Below are 22351 nucleotides of genomic sequence, written 5' to 3' on the forward strand. Positions count from 1 at the left end.
CGATACTCACAGGACAGTATATTGGAAACAAACTTTACAACTTTGGGTGGGGGTGGGATGGGGTGGGGGGAGGGAAGGGATAGTGGGACAATAACAAGGGAAGGGATAACAATGAATGTACTCATTGCCTTACGCATGTAACTGTAACCCCTCTGTACAGCATCTTTACAATAAACAAAAATTTTATAAAAGAGCTAAGCAATTAATTTTTAAAAATGGCTAAACAAGGCTAGTAGTTACAACAGTCAACAGGAGCCTTATCTGCTAGCCACCTAAGCAGTACTTCTCTGCCCCTGCAACCCCCTTTCCTGGACACCTCATCCCTTGTTTTCCCTTCTACTTTGTTTCTAACAGATTACCTATTTCTGTTGCCAAACTCAACAATTGAGATTTTAGTCCCTTCTCCGAACCTACTAGAATGGTGTGTCCATGAAGCAGGGAACGTGTCTGCTTAGCTCACTTCAGAGACTCCACAGCACAGAACAGGCTCTTATTGGCTAATCAATGGACTGAATGAACACTCGCAGTAACTATAATAATAATAATAATAATATTTTAAAAGGAGAATGAACTCCAATAGTAGGCTGTTATGCTGCTTATTCATATCATGGGTATACAATTGTTCACTACTTTTGTGAATTGGCCCAAGTCTGAATTAGGCATTCATTATTTCCTGAATGTATGACTCTTTGGCATCTACATGATTGTTTTAGCCACAGTGGCACGTTCTTCACAAAGCCACTGTAAAGATAAATAAGAGTGATAACATGGACTTGGCATTGGGCGAAGCATAGATTTTGTTTACTAAAAAACTTAGTTATTACTAATATAATAAGCAATATTTTATTTTAGAAAATGTATAAAATAAATCAAGAAAGATGAAAATTTACAGGAAAATGAAATATGTCCTGCTTTGACTCCTTGAAGGAAACAAGAAATTCTCTTCCTTGAAATAACCAAGGAATAGAATCAGTAACCTAATTAGATATGTTAACCACCACAGTAACTTAATGCAAGCATGTATATGATATAAAATATATCCGAACAATGATTTCTGTAACTTTTCATATTACATGGCTTGAAAGTATTTCAAGCCATTATGAATAGAGTTTGTTCCTGTGTCAAAATCTTACATAATGAATGAGATACTGTCTCTCACCAGTCTCATATTTATTATGAAGATCATTATTTTTTTTCAAATTCACTTTTCTTACAAAAACTATGCAAAACCTTCTCATACATATAGCTCTATTTACTGAGTTGTCTAGGATTGTGTGTAAGTTTTTTAGGTAGAGAACATTTTAGTAATTTTTAATTCTTACATATAGACAACAATGTGTGAGAAGGACTGTCTAAATCATTCACATTGGTTTAGACTGAGCAATGAGTTTAACAGACATGCTGGCTGGGCGCTGGTGGCTCACACCTGTAATCCTAGCTCCTCAGGAGGCTGAGATCTGAGGATCGTGGTTCAAAGCCAGTCCAGGTAGTAAAGACTGTGAGACTCCTATCTCCAATAAACCACTAGAACCCCAGAAGTGGTGCTGTAGCTCAAGTGGTAGAACACTTGCCTTGAGCTGAAGAGCTGAGGGACAGTGGCCAAGCTCAGAGTTCAAGCCCCATGACTGACAAAAAAAATGCATGCTGATTTCTCATTGTTATTGTAAACAGCTGAGTGAGGCTTAATGCATTTTCTGAATTATATTAGCCATTTTTTCCATTAAAACATTTATAACATCCTTGTTCACTTTTTCTAGAGGTTAGTTTGTAAGGAAATAGCCAGACCTCTGACCACTGACCTTTTAATACTTGACCATTTGTAGTGCTTACTGTATGTTGAAATTTAAAAAAAAATACTTTATTTCATTAACTTCCAGTCACTTCCTTTTAAGTTTGTGTCATGTTTTGAATGACGTCCTTCACTTTGAGAATGTGGAAAATATGATTTCTCTTAGCAATTTTAAGGTTTAGGAAAATTATCATCATATTGTTTCAGATAAGCTGACTATAAGAATACAAGTAGAATATAAGTTGAGTAACACCAATATTGAGACATCAGATGCATTACAAAAGTTCTATAAGAAGTGTGACATGTACCGCAAGTTCTAATCTCAGCCTTATTCAAGAAGTTTTGAAACTAAGCACAACATAATTTATTTCTGATGTCTTGTCAAAGAGGAAAGTTATATAGAGTCTATTTTCTCAATTTGAACATCAAGTCATATGGTAAATAACTTAAAAATGTAGTTGTATGATAATATTGATAGCAAAATATAGTACCTAACGTTTTCTTTTTAGAATTTGAGTCATTATTTCCTGTGTGCAGTTCACCAAGTAAAACATATCAGTACAATATGTATTATAACTCTAGATCGTATGGTAAGCAAAAATTTGCAATTGATGAAGATGATGATAAAAAGCTAACACATCTTAGATGCTTACTATCTGTGAAATATTGAAGTATCTTTATGTATTCCTTTATTAACCAATTGAAGCATCCTGCTAGGCTCTTTAGCTAATTTTTTGTAGTAACACAATGAGTATTTACTAAACAGGGTTAAAACTCAGACTGACAAAAGAACCCATATTCTTTTCTTGAAAATTAAGATGAATGTGCAATCAACTGATAACTCATTTTACATATTCTTTTCAAAATATTTGTATACAATGAGCAAAGTAAGTAAGTAACAATATTTCACAGAAAGAAAATTTTATGTACACATGAAAACAATCAAGAGTGAGCATATCCTGGAGGTACGAATTAACAAAATCACTTTGAGATCAATGGAAAGATTCCAGTCTTGTGCTGGTGGCTCATGCCTACAGACTGAGATCTGAGGATCTTGGTTTGAAGCTAACCTATGGAGAAAAGATTGACTCTTATCTCCAATTATCCAGTAATAAGCCTGAAATTGAAATATGACTCAAATGGTAGATGTGCCAACTATTCTTGAGCAAAAAGCCAAGTCAGATCAGGAGGCCTGAGGTCAAGCCTCAGTTCTGGCACACATACACAAAGTCAGACTCCATTCTACTGAGCCAGAAATTATCTCAAAGCATTAGTTGCCAGTGCAAAACTAAGAAAAAAATATTTATTTAATTCTTAGTAAATAACAATGAAGATTTATTCATACCTATTTTCTCACATATATGTCCATGTGTATGGATCAGATAAGAACATAGATCTAGTTTATTATTATTATTTGATAACTTTAAACTAATAAGATATTCTATTTGTCTTGTATAGTAAGGAAGGATGCTACATGTGAAAATAAACATATATACATACATGCAAATTTTAAAAAGAAATATTAAATAGTACAAGAGTATAATGTAATACCAAGAAAGTGTTGAAAAATTTAAATGGAGATTGTTAACATCATTTTAAAGGACTGTTCAAGGATATTCTTAAAAGTGCAGATGATTGAGATAAAGTTTAGTCACAAACCACCACAGTTCAATGAATCAAGAGATAGGGTGGTATATTGCCTTAGAAATAAAGAATGACCTTACACATATGTTGAAAGAAGCAAAGTGGGGATCAGTGTGTAAGGTAGAAATTAAACAGGAAACTCTAAGTGTTTGTGAACAGTTCTTATGTGGGCATGGTGAGGTCAATATGTAAATTTCATACAGCACACACACACACACACACACACACCAAAAAAGGTGTTAGATCAGATTCTTAGGTCAACAGTTTTTCTTCTCTAGAAGAAAAAAAATAAATTCAAAGTTGAAATTATGCTATGAAACTCAAGGAAATGTTAGCATAAGCATAATTTGTCAGAGAAATTGTCTTCATATAGAAGGTAGAAATTTATTAGAAGAAAGAACAAAAATATCCAGGCAATAAAATAACTAAGCACCAAAGTATGATATGTTGGAACAGGAGGAAACATCAATAATTAGTGATTTAATCTGGCAGGCACTCATAAAACACTAAGCTTAAAAAATATTATAAGAAAAATTACTCAATTTAAATATTTATAGGGCAGAAAGACATTTTATTGTAGTTGAAGATAGAACAGATTTGAATGCTGAGAGATATGAGAGACCCAGACTAGAATAAATTTTAAAATATAGGTTAGAGGGCTGGGAAGGTGGCTCAGTGGTAGAGTGCTTGCCTTGCATACATGAGGCCCTGGGTTCAATTCTTCAGCACCACATAAGCAGAAAAGGCCAGAAGTGGTGTTGTGACTCAAGTGGTAGAGCACTATCCTTGAGCTGAAGAGCCTGAGCTGCCCAGGCCCAGATTTCAGACCCCATGACCGGCAAAAAAAAAAAAAAGGGTTAGAAAAACTAGTTTACATATAATGGCTCTTAGCTTGGACAAAACATTATGTTATAAACAATTTTTAATCTGCTTAGAGACAGTCACACAGTTGAATAGTGGGCATAACAAATGTATTCAAACAAAGGTTTATAATTCTTATGAGCATGATATGACTTAGTGACTTTATTTTATTTAATAAATATCTTAAATACTTCTCACAAAGTTTGCCTTTTAAACCTTATTGACATTTGCACCATTTGAAATCTAATGTTTAAAGACACATAACAGGAACTTTAGCTTTCTGAAAGAGTTAAAAATCACACACAGACACAAACACACATACCCTCACACACATATACACACCCACATTCACAGAGTTTCAAGGGATGAAGAAGCACACCTAATCAGATTTATCTGTAAACTACGGAGATTGTTTCTAAGAAGTATACAGCATAACAAAACCTTATTTCAAAAATACCACCACAGAGAAAATAATATACCCATACTTTTTTATTTTGTGAATGGAGCATTATGATCCTCTTTCCTGGTAGTTTGACAGTTCAAAGAAACATTTGGCACAAGTCCTACATTTGTGTGACACAGCAGCTCTTACTAGTGGTTATAAAACCACCTGTGAACTAAAACAAAGGAGGGGGTAACAATGTTCGACAAGAAATGTACTCATTACCTTACTCATGTAATTGTAACCTCTCTGTACAGCATCTTTACAATAAAATATTTTTTATAAAAACCACCTATAAAATGTCACAGTGAAATCAAAACCTCATTTTCCAGTTGTTTTGTTAATAGCCATAAATAAAAAAGAAACTCTTCTTGGTGCAGCCTGAGTTTCTGTCTTGCAAGAGACCAGCAGTGTGCCTTGGAGTGCTTTGCAAACTAAATCTTAAGGATACTTTGAAACATACTTAACATTTTTTAAGAATCCTTATCATTTAAATTGAGAGCAATTTTTTTTACTAAATGTGTTTTTTGGTTTAAATAAGGCATCATATAATACTTTGCAAAATGTACATAAATATGTACATTTATGTACCACTAGTATATAAATGCTCACTATATATAGACACACACAAGGTGTGTATCATATATATGATAAACTTTCAAAAGCAAATGTTTTTTCTAGAAATGTTATAAATGTTTATATTGTTTTATTTAAGTCATAGTTGGATAATTTGTTTTGAGGAAATATTAGAACCAACTCTGAAGAAAAAGTAGCAGATTATTTTATAATGTGCATTGTATATATCTTATAAAGTCAGAATAATTCAAAATTACTGAAGTGTCTCAGTTGTCCTAGGTGTGTCTTTATGAAAACTGATTATTTGCTTGGGAAAAAATAAAAGAAATCACAAACTTACAGAGCAGGTGGGAGAAGAGAGAGGAGAGATGAGAGAGAGAGAGAGACAGACAGACACAGAGACAGAGGGGAGGGAAAGAGACAGAGAGGGAGGGAGACAGGGAGAGAATATGACATTCACTTTGGATCTCCACATAATGTTTTGAATAGTAGAGAAGTTTAACTTACCTATTAAATTGCATTTCAGCCCTGATACTCCAGGAACACCATTAAAATCTGCTTCACAATATGGAAGCATGACAATGGTTAAAGTACTTTATCTTATGAGCTGCATACAAAGAGCTCTTCTATTGCTGTTAGTTTGAAGTGTCTTGAAATCTTGTCTTTATGCCCATGTCTATTAACCTCCTTGTTCTCCATTCAACAAGCCAAGGCTTCACGTGTTTATTGTGACTGTTCTCTTTCGTGTTCATGGATATAACTTTTCTCCTATCCTGGTTATTGAGTCTCCATTGGTATGCAATGTTATCCTCAAATGATTCTACTAGTCCTGCTATTTATACTGGTTGGTTAGCATGGAAGTCCTCAGGGACTTCTAAGACACAAGTTCTTTCTCTGCCTGTAGCTCACTGTTGTTGCTAGAAAACTATCCTACTCCATGATGTATCCTGTTAGTGGGTAGAGATGTAAATGTGAAGTGAGATACGGACACCATCTGAATACGTTTTATCAAGTAAAAATTTGAGGTGAAACAAATTTATAAAACTTGCAAGCCACATTTCATGAAACTCCAAATTAAAAGCCATTAAATATTCCCGTTTCCTGAAATATGGGAAAATACCACCATTTTTATAACATTTTCAGTTTCCTTTCTTTCTTTCTTTAACTCTACTATATTTATTGGATCTTGATTTATTTTTACCACTTGATGTTTGATTTCCATTTTAGTTATATGTATTTTTATGTTATTTATTAAATATATATTTTATGTAATATAGTTACATGTATTTAGTTACATATGCATTTGAATTGCATCAAAATTAACATGCCATTCTGCACACAAAAGCACAGATTCTTGCCTGAATTAGAAGAAACAAAGAGTTCATATGATTTGTGATGTACTTGTTTCAGCTAAGTAACATGGCCGCTTATAGTAGTTCAATACACAGTACTGAATCTCTATATATTACACACAAAATAATTTATACAAAACTGAAACTTTTCTATCACTTATTCTCTTTTTTTTTTTTTTTTTTGGGTCCGGTCATGGGGACTGAACTCTGGGCCTACCACTTGAGCCACAGCCCCACTTCCAGCGTTTTTCTTTTTGCTTATGTGGTGCTGAGGAATCGAACCCAGGGCCTCAGGCATGCAAGGCAAGCGCTCTACCACTGAGCCACGGTTCCAGCCCCCACTTATTCTCTTAACTTTGTATTTACTAGTCTATAGTAGAAAATGATTGACATTCTTTTTTTTTTTTTGGTTGTGGGGCTGGAACTTTGGGTTTGGGTGCTCATCTCTTCAGCTCAAGGCCAGAGCCACTTCCGGTTTTCTAGTGGTTTATTGGAGATAAGAGTCTCATGGACTTTCTTGCCCGGGCTGGCTTTGAACCGAGATCCTCAGATCTCAGCCTCCTGAGTAGCTTGACATTCTTGAACTGATTAAAATTCAAACAATGAAAACTAAATATGATTCGTGTTATTTATTGAACATTCTTTGGTTTTTTTGCCAGATTGTTTGGGACTAGAGAAAAATCCTGTGTTACTATTTCTTTAAAGTATTTTGGTGCAAAGCAATCACTTAGAATACCTTTTTCTTTTCATTCTATAATGACTACCATTGAAGACTGTTAATATCCATCCACTTATATACAAATAAAATTTAAAATAAAAATAGGCAATGACTATTTTAGATTAATATGATGTATGAAATGTTAAAGATGTTTCAAGAATTTGCTTTCATGTGTAAAGATAACACATAATGAATTTGACTAAGTTTATCCATTGTGGTAGAATAAATCTCATTTTCTAAGGGGTACATCTGCCTAAGTTTTCTTAAAAATAAGATGGTAATATCTCCTTTCCCTTTAACATCTAGGTTCTTTGAGTAATAGCAAGCATCTTGGATTCCCAAAACCACAGATCACCTGGTGATTTCTAAGGCTGCCTTTTTGCAGTAAGTATAGAAGCAAAGTATCATAGCTTATCACGGTCTTCTGATATGCCGTTTCACAATGATCATGCTTTTACAAATGCCAGTGTTCTATTTAATAATTTCTTGTGGTTAGTAAAATAGGAATGTAATAATACATATTCTCTCTCAAACAGTTATGATAACAATGCTACTGTGCCACCTTTGCTGGCAAGTTATTTTCTGTCCACTTTCTTTGATCCAGTTCCTGCCACTATGGATAAGAATTAAGACATATATTGTTGTATTTCTAGGTACTCAAAGACAGCCAGCCTGGGTCAAAGTACCCTAATACAGGAGGACCAAGCTGATTTAGGCTGAAAGTATATGAAGTGATTCTGAGCTCTTATGTAAGCACATAAACTTTAGATTATATCTCTTTAAAAAAAGTAAATATGTAAACAAAGTTTTCTCTTAGAGTAGGCAAGAAACATGACTTCAAAGTGATTCCCATTTTGAATCATTTTAAAAAAAAATAAAATTGTACTCATGTGGTAATGTTTCCAATACTATATGCAGAAAATATTAACAATATTAAATATTAAAAATATTAATACAAAGCAAACATGATATCACATAACTTTATGTGGTATCCTGCCCACAGAAGAAGGTCTTCAAAAATTCCATTTACATTGTATTTGTTCTTTTCTGAGTAACACAGGGGAAGATTACACCACATCAAATTTTTATAATGTACTTACCTGAAAGTATATTTATAGGTTTTATCATCACATCCTAAATTTTATGGAACCGACAGATAATTTGGGATTCAATATTGATTGAATTATTGTAAAGTAAACTAAAGGGTAAGTAACACATGACAGATTAAAAAAAAGACACAAGAGGTATCTGGGCCTTTTCAAGTTACTTGATATCAAGTTTAAAGGGCTGGTGGTTTTCCAGTTCTGTGGCAGGCATGACACATTAATGTCAAAAAGAACAGATGGAATTGCTTTGTACAAAAATGGAAATGTATAAAACAGATATATCATCTAGTTTTCCTATATTCAAAAATATGCTTATGAACATTAGTATTTATTATATTATTGTAGTTCACAAATGACATGTTCCCCCTCAGCTTTTCACAAACATTTTCAATGATCCAAAGCAGTTGTGCTATGTGTCCATTATCACTAATACACAGACATCTTGATTAAAATGTTTTTTTATTTACTAAAAGGATTTAATCATTTTCCAAATAATGAGTAATGAACATGCATATATTACTAACAAGTAGGTGTACCACATTGTTTCCGCTGGTCCATTGTATCAATAGTTGTACTATGTTGTTTCCATTTGCCTATTGTATTTCCTTTCCATGCTCATGAATATTTATTCTCTTTTTTTAATGTACAAAACGGGGACTTGAACTCACCACTTTTGCTCATAGGTTATCACTCTACCAACTGAGCCACAACTCCAACTTCTGAATTTTTATTCTCTACAAGCCAATTTCCTGTCTAATACCTTAACACACACACACACACACACACACACACACACACACACATCTTAATAATGTCCTGTGAAAAATAGAGACAAACTGCATTATTGACTCTCAAGAGAATCTTGAATATGGTGAACTCTTAAATATCAAAACAAAATATATAAATGCCAAAACCCTGGAGAGAAGAACAGTAAATACAGCCTTGTATTATTCTTGTCTCAGGAGAGGCTACTTGCTTTGCTATTAATTGTGATAAACACCAAGTTGGAATTAATAGGGAAATAACATAAATACAGCACTCACATATACAGAGGACAGGGAAGATTTTAGCTCACATACAGGACAAATATGTAAATCATTAACAATTGTTTTTAAAATCTAAAAGCATGCCTAACATGAACAGGAGCCAGAAGCTACTTGAAGAAGAGCAATCTCTCTGATATCTCTTTAATGACTTTAAAATGTGTTTTCCAGATCAAATCTGTTTTGAATATATTCATTGTCCATTACATGGAATATTATTTTAAACATAAGATTACGAGACAAAATTTATATGATCTACAAAGAAGGAGTTAGTAATAAAATATTATAGTACATAGATATATAGATTATTTACATAGAACTATTGATATGAAACATATTTACAAACCTTTTACTTAGCACACATTTACCAATAAAAATATACTGTCCTAGTTTTGCTTTCTTATGATTTTTATCTAATACAAAATATATCTGTAGCTATCTATACACACACTTATATATGTATAGATATGATAGAAGCCAGCCCACATCATAATTTGAAATAAACATACATGCAGAAATTAAGCTTAGCTTTTGTGTAGTTAAAATCTATTAGAAATTATTATTTTTTAAGTTGGCTAAGTCATATTATTAAGTCACTTAGCTTAATTGCAAAAGAATAAAAATATAGATAGAAAGGATTATCTGAATATTCTTACCAGCAAACTATAGTCAGTACAAGGCCAGCTAAGTTAGCTTTGCATTCACTGATAAATTGTGCTGCCATAGCAAGCCTATAGTCACTGGTTTCTAAGCAACCCAAGACTCCACAGACTGAAGATACTTAGGACTCCACTGATCTTTTATCATCTCTAAAGAACAAATATAAACACCATGGTACCGAACTTAATGGAGGATTTCTTGACTATGCAGAAAAGCAATGACTTTGTACAGACACCAGTCCCTGTATTAAATGATGCTAATACTTGTACTGAGAAATCATTTGAAAACTCACAGCTCTAAGTCAATAAAGTTGAGTACAGAAAATGGTCAGTATTTATGTTGGGCAAACAGATATTTGTTGAATGAATAAACAAGAAGCAGTATATAATGTGACTCTCCAGAGATGGTCATTTGCATAATGCTAGAATGAATAAACGTCTTTAAAATTTATAAAATATATTTTCTATAACATGACTATCTACTATGTCATTTTTTCTGTATCAAGTAATTATAATTTTGGCAATCTACATTAATGTAGTAATTGCCTGATATCTTCTGTGCTGGAATATTTGATTAAATGCCATGATTATGGTATTACAGATGCTCTATACTGAGTAACAACATTAACCACTCAAGTTGCAAGTAGAATTGCATAGGTCTTTGTACAAAAACCAAAGCTATAATTTTTTGAATGAACATGTGTAGCCTTTCTTATTGCAATCCATAAGCATATTTTTTAGCACTCCATTTTCCTTCACCCTGTCCACTGAGGCAAACAACTCCCTTCTGTGTGTGTTTTTAATCCCCGAGGCTACATTTCCAGTTATTTACAATAATCACAATGAAGTTAATGCATACAAATATTATTTGTTCCTACAGAAGACTGTGTCATAATGCAAGTCTCAAATAAAAGCCCAGTAAAAGGAATATTTTGTATATAAAATATATAATATACATAAAATAGATACATTTCACTTGCTTCATTGAGGGCAATTGTTCTGATAATCTCTACAAGTAGATTCAGCTTCAGTGAGTGCTTTTTATAAAAATTTAGATTACCATGGAAAATACTTTGGGGACAATTTACAAATTGAAATGGGCATTTACTCAATGGTTAATGTTCTGTGTTATTTTACATATCTTATTATTAGCTGTTATATCACAGATTCAGGAGCACAAGTCAGCATTGAAGTCTGATAACCAAATTCTCCAACTTGAGGTTAAAATAAAATTGCAAAATCCTCTCTTAAATAAGCCACAGAAGTCACCTGTTGACCAGCACCAAGCCAGGAATGCCAGCAATGGAGACTGTCTCTGTGACCTCTATTTGTTAATGTTGTCCATCTAAAGCAAGGGAGAATAAATTCTCTCTGCACTATTGGGAAGATAACCAGCTCTACCTTAAAAATGTTAACAGAAGTTGGAACATAGTCATGTTCAGGTAGAACATCGCTATCTGTAATATAATATTCTTTCTGGAACATGCATACCCTTAAGAATAAAACATCGTTATACGTGAATATTCTCCTTTTCAGATGATTTCCCTATTAATTTGTCCCTTGATTGTTGTATGTACATAGACATCAGTATGTTGGGGGATTTAAATAATTTCAAAAATTTTTTTAGTGCTTTTCCTCTTTTCACACTAATACAGACATTACTGGCAGGACCACAATAAAACTGCTGCACCTGACCATGCATTCTCTTGATTTTCCATGCAAACACTTACTTCAAAGTTAGAGACAGAATAATTGCCTGAATGCCTCTAATACCCTACCTATTTTACTCTTTGAAAGAAAGAAGAAATCCAAATACACCCTGAACTCTGCAAGAACAAAGCAAAATTTAGATCACAGTAAGAACTTTTAGTATTTCAGGTACTAGTCTTGCCTGCTAAATGTTTAAGTTAGATAACTTTCAGATATGACATAGACATAATTACCAGTTTGAAGTCCGTTGAAAAAGCTGGTTGGAAGAGCACAGAGCAGCAGCAATGACTCCAGTTGTGTTTGCTCTAAGTGCTTAGGTCAAATCACTGCTCTATACCCACAGCTCCACCTCTAACTATCCAAGAATGGTTATGGAATTTTGATTGACAGTCCAGTGTGGCAATTGAGCTGCTAAACCTGCTGTAAACTCTGCATTTAGTGTTTGTAACTTGTCCAGTTTGAAAATGAGCTGCTATTTACCCTGTGTCTTTCCTTTTAAAAAAGAAACAATTACCCTCTGACGTTTAAAAGAACACAGCAGCAGTCTCTCTCTTGGGATATCTCTGCTTACTTTCTCATGACAATTCCTTTGGGTGTCTTCATTCTATGTCTTGGTGGTAGGACTCTATTCTCATTAATCACATCACTGCACATGCATTCTTCTTTAGGATGAGAAATTATACACTGATGGTTTTGGGAAAGCCAGAGATGAAGATAGATTGGAAAGGGTCCTGTCTATTAGCAACAGCAGTGATACTCTTTTGCATAGAAGAGAACAAAGATGGCAATATTTGATGAGTATAGTATTCTCACTATTATAGTACTATATATTATCTCTCTATATATATATATAAACAAATTAAAACAAAGAAATTATTCTCTATAAAAATAAGGGCATTGAAGGTGCTAACGGAGGCTTTTCCCCACATAATTTGAGGCAGTATCTCTCCAAAACCACATACATCCTCATATTTCAAACAATATATTAAGTGTATCTATGTCCTAGTTACTCATTTTTTAATTAATAAGTTTTTTATTGTGAAAATACCATACAGAGGGGTTACAATTACATGGGCAAGGTAATGAGTGCATTTCATGTCAAGCATGTTGCCTCCTTCTTTATTTCCCCTTTTCATCCCTGCCCTCCCCCGACTCCCGCCTGTGATATGAACAGAAGCACTTTTGTGAAAAACATCTACCAAGTACAGTTTTCCAAGATCCAATTTGGAAATGTTTCACTGTCCACCTGTTGGGTTTACAGCAGTTTGAGCATGAGTTATCTGTGGTTAGCTCATTAAATGTATATTGCAGATATACTGGTTGAAGCTATTTATACAAATAAGCCAACCCATAGATGGATCTTTGGAAACTCTCTTTGTTTAGAAACAGTTTGAAGGAGCTTCTTTCCTAAAGACACAGCTTATACACAGAAGACAATTCCAAAAAAAAAAAAAACTCACAGGGACAAGACCACAAAACTTCTTGACTCACAAGGAAGTCACATTTGCTCAGATATAAATAGGGCTGACTCACAAACCAATAATTTTTTTTTGTCTACTTCAGTGTGTGATACAGTTCTTCTCTGTATGTGATACCTTTCATATTGTTAGAATATGTTAGGATTTATGTAATTCTGGTTATTTTAACAAGAAAGGCTTCAGGAACTCAAGGAGTTAGAAACACTTGTTCTAAATTATCTTAATGGTTATATTAAAACCCCTCAAGCTAAGTATTGCTTACTTGTTCTCACTATAAGTCTGTTTCCTGTACTTTTAACTTTATTTAAACTTCTTTTACCCCCAGGTTCTGTCTTATATAAGGAACTGTTGTAATTTATTTTTTAACGTGTGTCATAATTGTTTGTTCTTCAATAATTCTATTCAACCTAATAGTAGCTTCCTGAGTAATTTTAATCATTTATATATCATGATTTATATATGATGTTATTAGTGCTATATTACTAACATGAAGTTAAGATTTTAAAACTTTCAGATTACATTGTACTTTTGATTGTTTTAAATTATATATATATATATATATATTTTTTTTTTTGGTCGGTTATGGGTCTTGAACTCTGGGCCTGGGCACTATCCCTGAGTTCTTCAGCTCAAGGCAACAGTGCTACCACTCGAGCCACAGCACCACTTCTGGTTTTCTGGTGGTAATTACAGATAAGAGTCTCACAGACTTTCTTGCCTGGGCTGTATTTGAATCACAATCCTTAGATCTCAGCCTCCTGAGTAGTGAGGACTACAGGTGTGAGCCACCCATGTCAGGCTAAATTGTATTATATTTTAAGTAACTTTTATTTTTAATTTCAATGATTGAATAAGATAATAAAACTTCCTTATTTAGTTAAAATACCCTGTTTCTTCCTCTTATGTGAGACAACTTTTGAAATTCTAGGATTCACTTCTTATAATCCTGGCTTCTTGGAAGGTTGAGATGGAGAAGATCATGGCTTAAAGCCAACCCTGGCAGAAAAATGTACAAGATCCTTTCTTAATCAATAGCTGGGAATAGTTGCATGCATTTGTCATCCTAAGCACGTGGAAGGGTGAGATCACAAAAACCATGATTGCAGGCCAGTCTCAGCAGAAAAAGTTGTAAGATTCATCATCACAGAGGCAAGCTGGAAGGATGGCAAGCAGCAATGGGAGCCAAAAGTAGGCAAACTATGGTTCAGGTATCCACATGGGTGAGAAACAGACCTTGTCCTCCAAAATAACCGGTGAAAACCTGGGCTGTGGGTGTGGCTTAAGTATTAGAGTACCTGTTTAGCAAATGTGAACTCCTTGGTTCAAACCTTAATATTAAAAGAGGAAGAGGAGGAAGAGGAGGAGGAGGAGGAAGAAAAGGTAAGAAAGGGGTCAATAATTGCTCACATATTCCTCTAAGTCAGATGTCTTGATGAATATTCCCATGGAGCCAGAAAAAATAGAAATTAAATATTCTCAGCCACTTTTATAGAGAAATTAACGGACACAAGGAAACATTTCATAAATGCAAGCATTTCCAGATTAGCATAAAACAGCTAACTTTGAATTTATACAACTAACTGACAAGTAAGGTTTAAAATTAAACTTTTAGTTTAAGGATACTTAGTAAAGTATAAGTAAGCCTTTATTGCTCATATCTAAGTTCTTTCTTTTTGTCCGAATAAATCTCTCAGCAAAGGTACTTTTCTATGCTGTGTTGATGCTTTAGAATTTTTTATACAGATTTACTATTAATAGCAAATTTATACACACAACCATTTAAGTATAATATGCTAATGTATCTTGGTGATAACTAACTTTGGGTTCAGAGAATTTAAAAGATATAAGGTTAATCTCTCTTTACTCGTATCTCTAATACTAGCTACTCAGGAAGCTGAGATCTGAGTATTATGGTTCGAAACCAGCTAAGCAGAAAACTCTATGAGATTCTTAACTTCAATTATCCAGCAAAGAGCTGGAAGTAGAGGTATGGCTCAAGTGGTGGAACACCAGCCTTAAACAAAATTGCTAAGCCAGACTGCAAGGCCTTGAGTTCAAGCTCTAGTAACAATATGCATACACAAACATAAAAACACACAAAGATACATAAAAAAATAAATCAGTACCTATTGCCAATCAGGTCAGATAAACATAAATCATCACCAAGTAGCACAAACAAGGCTGAAGGTTTATAGTACAGTCTGGGAAGTGAGGAAATTTCCAGTGGGTAAAGTCTGAAAAGATAAATGACAAGCTCCATAGAGAAAATACACTTCAGCTTTTTTCTCACATATGAGTCAGAGATAAACTACTAGGCATTATTGGCCAATGCAGAGGAGGAAGGAAGGCAGAGGTCATTTCCCCAGCTCTAGAAAAATGTAGCAATCTCTATCCCAAGTCAAAAACTCTAAGGGGGAATATGTAAAATGCTGCTATAGTAACCTCAAAATATGCTAGTCATTGAAAATCACTCAAATTCCAAAATCAGGCACTACTAGAAAAAAAATGCAGTTTCACCTTAGAATTCAAGAGCAATTAATCTTAAAATTTGTAGTCAACTGACTTGAAGTCAATTCCTCTTTTAGTCTGCTAAATGTCCAAAATTTACTAGCAGAAAGATACATAAGTAGAAAATAAAAAAATTGTTTCAAAAATTATATTTAATGCCGAGTGTAGAAAAACTATTGATTGCACTTTATAAGCATTTTGATTTGTTATTTGGTAGCTTTTGATCTAAAGGAAAATCCACTTAAATTTAGAAAATGAGGGTAAATATGTTTGACTTGTTAAAGAAATACCAAATTGAGCTTGAAAATAATGAATAAAGAATTAAAAATATTTAAATATAACTTTGGAAGCATAGTCATGTTTTTCAATGTAAAATTATTTACGCTAAAATATAAAAAAACTGAACATTTATGACAGTTGCAGATTTCTTTGCTTTGTTGAATATAGCAAAGATCAAAAATGCCTAAATGCATTTCTATGTCTCTTACTATAAATGAAAGCATATCATGTTACTATGAATGTTAGGAGTGAAAAACAAAACAAAACAAACAGTTCTATTCCAGCTTAAGGGAACAAGAAACCTCTATATGTAAATAATTATTCATGGTAAGTTAAAGCTAAGTAATATATTCTGATTTAAAGAAACTAAATATAAATGAGGAAACTTTCATTTGGAAGCACAGTTGAAAGGTATTATTAAATAAAGATCTGTTTTTGTTTTCTTCTCCTGTTCACACTAAGCCATTGGGGAGATAACCCACTGCGTTATACTATATCATGGAAGCCTGTTTTTGAAAAGTACTGACATTCCCTTTTAATTGTTGTTATTTTTCTCTTTAAAAAGACTTTTGAGTATTCAGAAGTCACTATTTAAAAATATACTTTGTAGTTGTCACACAACGAGCTTTCCTGGTTTCAGGCATTTTGAAGTACTACTGACCTTCCCAGAAGCAAAGGTCAGTTTGAGGATAGATCCTTCCTCCACGTATAACTCATTCCCTGGCCTCTGTCCCACAGTTTTTCCTGGAGTCTCTCCTTCTGTTGCTCAATTGGATTGGGTAATAAGAAGCAAAATCTTGCTCAAAGCCTTCACATAAGTGTTTCAATGTCCTGAAGTAAGTGTCTTTCTTAGCCCCAAACAGGAATTGGATAATATTTCCCCTGAATTGAACTGAAGTTCTGTCTAAGCAAAGGGACAAAGGTTCAGATATATGAGCAATCTACTAAAAGAAGACAACTGGAGAAATATGTATTTATATAAACTTACAAATATTTCACCTTAGTGGTATCTTGTAGTACTTCCTCTTTAGGACTTTATGATTAGTGGATATTAAAAGCCCAATGTGCTTATCTTCACAATCTGATTTTGAGGTGGATGTGGTGGTGGTGATTGACTTTTCAAACAATCATACATGGTTCTTCATATGTTAGGACATGTTTATTGACATTTGCTTTCATCTTGTTTATCAAAAATTAAATATTTATAATAAATATTAAAATAATTGCTTGCTATAACAATGTTAGCTTGTCCCTATAGTAACCATTCTAAAGTATTAGACTATCATATGACTGTAATATCACAATTATTTGCTCAAACTGTATACATATGGATTTTGTATATATACAGTTTGAATATAGAGTTTTAAGACCAACGAAATATCAGATGGCTTCATATAAGTGACATATTTGTTTCAAGTAAAATGATGTATTTCTTGAAAGTAAAATAATATGATATATATTAAGATTTTCAAATTAAATCATAATTACATATATGAATCATAGTTATAGCATTTAGGGGAACAGCTGTCTATCCTGGCAAATGGAACATGAATAGTAAATTTATTTATATCAAAGAGATGCTATAATAGACTGAGGAAAAAGGTTTCATTTGTCTTGATAAGAGAGAACTATCGTATGGGAAGGGATGGGAAGGGGAAACATAGAGGAGGCAACAACGCTTGATAAGAAATGTACTTGTTATCTTGCCCATGTAATTGTAACTCCCCTGTACGGTATTCTGACAATAAAAAAAAGAACTATCACAAGAAACCTTGAGAATAATTTTACATTATTTAAAAGGAATTTAGTTTTGTGGTCATAAAAGATTCGAGTAAGCAAAATGGAAATTCTATTTTTCTACATTTCTTTTTTTACCACAAACCTCCTTTCTGTCTAATGAAAAGGTATTGTATACATTCAATATTAAGACATCTTTATATGTTGACCTTCCTTAGTAATTTCTGGTTTAACAATCAAGTTATGGCCAGGTGCTAGTGGCTCACACCTGTAATCTTAGATATTAAGGAGTCTGAGACCTGAGGATTAGGGTTCAAAGCCAGCCTAGGCAGAAAAGTCACCATAACTCATTTCCAATAAACTACTTACAAAAATTCAGAAGTGGTGCTGTGGCTCAAATGGCAGGGCTCATATTGAGCACAAAGAGGCTCAAAGGCAGCACCCAGGCTCAGAGTTTAAGCTTCAGAACTGGCAAAAATAAAATCAAATTATGATTTTTTCAATACTTTGATAGAAGAGAACACAGAGCAACCCATTCATGGCTATTCCTTGTTCTGGCCAGGAATACTTTGTATGAGATAGCTCTCTTTCCTCTGCTCTGACATATTTGTCTCAGGACAGTGAACACAGCTCAAAGTTCCAATCATTTCCATGGATTACTTTTAAATGCTCATGGCTATTCTCCACACACACTCAATGATACTCAAAGGCTTGATGCCATGGTGGACCTGGTGTATTGTTTAGATTTTCTGAGAAACATTTCTGATCTAAAAAACTCTCATTGACCTGTTGAGTGAAAGGCAAGAACGAATGTGCTGTTGGGAGAATTTTGGCTATCTTTCAAATGTTTATGAAAAACAGACCATAGCATCAGGACAGTTCTGTAGCTCCACTGAAATCACATCTTCAACTTTTTGATTAGTATCATTTAGACCAAAAAGAGAGTGAAGAGAATGGGAGGAAACAAAGCTTTGTGTCTCACTACTTCACAATATCATCTTAGATTACATTAGAGGAAACAAACATGTGCCAGACCTTCAGTTGGGAGAGAGAGAATGTGGAGGCTGAAATTCTAAGAGTATGTTCACAAACTTTTATATCCTTAATCTTCCCGAGAAGATTAGTTGAATCTAAGTTTAAGGAAGTGAAATTCTAAGCAAATAAAATGAAGGAATTACATAAAACACTTAGGTGATTACATTAGCACTGCAGTAATATGTTATGAAAAGGGACAGATTAGTCTCCCAAGCCCAAACTTGAAACCTCATGTCTATAGATAGAGGGAAATATAAAAAGATCCTGTAATGGGACACTTAAATGCTTAACGCCAGCAGGCACAAAGTACTGAACAAGGGGTTAACAAGGTGATTCTAGTGTTTAAAATCATTGCCAAGACTTCTGGTTAACATGGCAGATCCCAGGGGTTATTTTCTCTTGTACTCAAAACCTCATTAAAATGCAATTAACATAATTTACAAAAATGAATACATGTTTGGCTCCAAGATACAGATAATATAGATCACAAGCAAGTTAATTTTAGAAAGCAGATGGGCAATAGATTATAAATAATGTTAGCCTAGACGATGAAGCCTGTAAGACTAAAATAGAATCTGCTATGAAAACCTAAATAGTACTATGGATCCATGGAAATCAGAGTGTAACTTGATTTGTATACTAAGGTAAAGATCTAAGCTTTAGACTTTCTTCTCCCCATACATTTAGTCCTGTCCAGTCTTCTTCTACATTCGATCCAAAGTTTAAGTGCTTACTTTTGGAGAACTGAGTTTCAAACCAAAGACTTTGGACATAATAACAAGAGATTCAGCTAGGTGGATGGAACACATATTTGTTGAAACAAATTCAACTATACACACTATATCCTTCTCCATTCCATTTCCAGAATTCTGGCAAACAAATGTTTATAAGATTTATCTGTGGTCAAAGAGAGAGTGTAAGAGAAATCATAGATTCATAGTATTTTTATACATTTTTTATACATTTTTCTTTATTATTATTGTTTCTTTCTATTGTGATAATACCGTACAGAGGGGTTACAATTGCATGAACAAGGTAATGAGCACATTTCTTATCAAACATTGTTGCCTCCTCCTTTGTTTCCCCTTACCATCCCTGCCCGCCCATCCTCCCCCAAGCCAAAGTTGTAAAGTTCGTTTTTGATATAGCATCTTGTACGTCTCATTGTTGCGATGGGTCCACATGTATCCCTATTTAAACATTTTGTTTTTTGCCTTCCACTCCACAAATTATACGAATATCAAATACAGTGAAAACAGGGGTTATACCATGGGGGAGGCACATACAAAGCAACAAAGAAATCATCATATAAATATGTTGGAAACAATAGCAAGAAAGAAAATTCTGTACAGAGGGTTACAGTTACATGAGCAAGGTAATGAATACATTTCCTATCAAGCATTGTTACCTCCTCCTTTGTTTTTCCCCCTATCATCCGTCCCCTCCCACATCCATAAATACACTCCCTCCCCATCCGCCCGCCCCTGTCTAAATTGTAAAGTTCATTTTCAACATAGTGTCTTGTGCATCTCATAGTTACAATGGGTCAGCCTGTATCCCTATTTAAGTTTTTTTGTTTTTTTTTCCTTCCCCTTCCCAAATTAGAAAAGTGTATATACAAGATTCGGGGCACCGACATCAAATACAGTGAAAACTGAGGTTTTTAATGGAGGTAAATGGGGAAAACAATGGGATGACCTGGATATTGATCACTTTACAGAAGCACCATCCAGTAGGAATAAAATATATGCCCTGTATATAATTTTAAACAGGTTTGAATGTTTAAAATATTTAAGAAATGAAAAGATTGGTATATTGGCTAACCTCATAATACTAGTATCATTTTCATAAATAGCAAATACAAAATTAAAAGATAATTTACAATTTTGGTACAAAGTTTTGGAAATACAGGGTTCTGTTCTTGCACCCTATATCAGCTCAGACTAGCTGCATTCCAAATTTTCCTGCCTACATTACTGATGAGGTGAGGCATTTTTATTCTTGTGTAAATCTTATTGTCTACACTTTTAAATATAAATGGAAAACCACTAGCATTTTGAGGACCTGTAAGACACAATTTAAAAAAATGAACAAGCAATTAGTGAAAACAAGCAGATAAACAGTATTTTAAAAACTAATATTTATGCTGCCTATGGTAACTCACACTGATAATTAATATGGAGGGTAAGGCAAGGAGATCACAACAAGACCAGCCTAAGCTAATCTACTTTATATGCTGGTAGACAAATGAAGCAAGAAAGGGTGAGAAGAGGAACTTGTAATCTTCAATTAATGTATGTGAAAATTGAATTAGGAAACCTGAGGACTTGGGTGGGGCTGGAGAGACAAAGAAGAATGATGAAAGATGATCTACATGCCTTGTACTCATAGACTGACATGGTGAACTGAGACGTCTTTGTACAACTACTTAAAGGTAATAATGATAAAGAAAACATATATTTATGATTAATGCCTTCAAACTGTAAGACAATTACTACTACAATAGCAAACCAAGGCACCATAGTGATAAAGTTAAAAGGCAGCAATCTGAAAATTTTAAACAATGATTATAGAAATAATCCAGTAGGGCAGTTGTGATAGTAGAGTAACAATAGAGTCGTAGAATATGCCTAATTTATATATAAAGGGATTTCCATAGAAAGGGAAATAAAATTAAAACCAAATGAAGAAATAGCGATAGAATAGATAATAATTTCTAGAACTAAGAGATATAAGATGCTAGAGTGAAAAAAGCTACCAATCTAATACTCAAAGGACTAAAACACCACACATCATGGTCTAATTTGCATCTTCAGAATGTATCAGGGGCTGACCAGTAAGCAGAAGTATGGTATATTGTAATTCCAGCCCTGAGGAGGCTGAGACCAGCTTGGGCAACAAAACAAAACTTGGTCTCATAAAGAAAAAAAAAAATCAAAATGAACCAAGGAAGGAAGTAAGGAAGAAAGATTTGTGGAGGAAGGAAGGAAGTGAGGGAGGGAGGGAGGGAGGGAGGAAAGAAGGGAGAGAGGGAGAAGAGGGGAAAGAGACAACAAACAAGAAGAAAAGGTGGAAGGGAAGAGAGCTGAGGAAAGGAAGAGGGTAGGGAGGGAAAGGAAGGAGAAAAGAGAGGAGAAGAAGGTACAAGAAGGGAAAAGAGGAAAATTGAAGGAAGAAAAAGAAAAGTAAATAGATCACAAAAGACTGATAGGCTCAAGATTAATATTATATACCAAGAAATGTTTCATATGCTAAGAAAACATACTTTCAAAGCACTAATGGGAATTTAGAAGTTAACCAAGTAATCACTTCAAAAATTTCCAACTTTTATTCTTTATACACTCAAATCGTCACGAATTTTCAAGAGTATTAAGTAATGAAGTTCCCAGAATATAAATGCCACCAAAATAAGGA

At 33.8% G+C, this 22351-nt stretch overlaps 1 protein-coding gene across 1 annotated transcript in view; it reads right to left on the reverse strand.

The window, feature by feature from the left end:
• Positions 1–12230, reverse strand: part of Cd36 (CD36 molecule (thrombospondin receptor)) — a 53839-nt gene extending 41609 nt beyond the window's left edge. The window contains exon 1 of the mRNA XM_013026058.1: positions 12134–12230. The gene's annotated coding sequence lies outside the window, so the exon portion shown is untranslated. The remainder of the gene's footprint in view (positions 1–12133) is intronic.
• Between the last annotated feature and the right edge of the window lie 10121 nt (positions 12231–22351).

This window comes from Dipodomys ordii, unplaced genomic scaffold, assembly GCF_000151885.1.
Source record: "Dipodomys ordii isolate 6190 unplaced genomic scaffold, Dord_2.0 Scaffold90, whole genome shotgun sequence".
In the NCBI taxonomy this organism is placed as follows: domain Eukaryota; kingdom Metazoa; phylum Chordata; class Mammalia; order Rodentia; family Heteromyidae; genus Dipodomys; species Dipodomys ordii.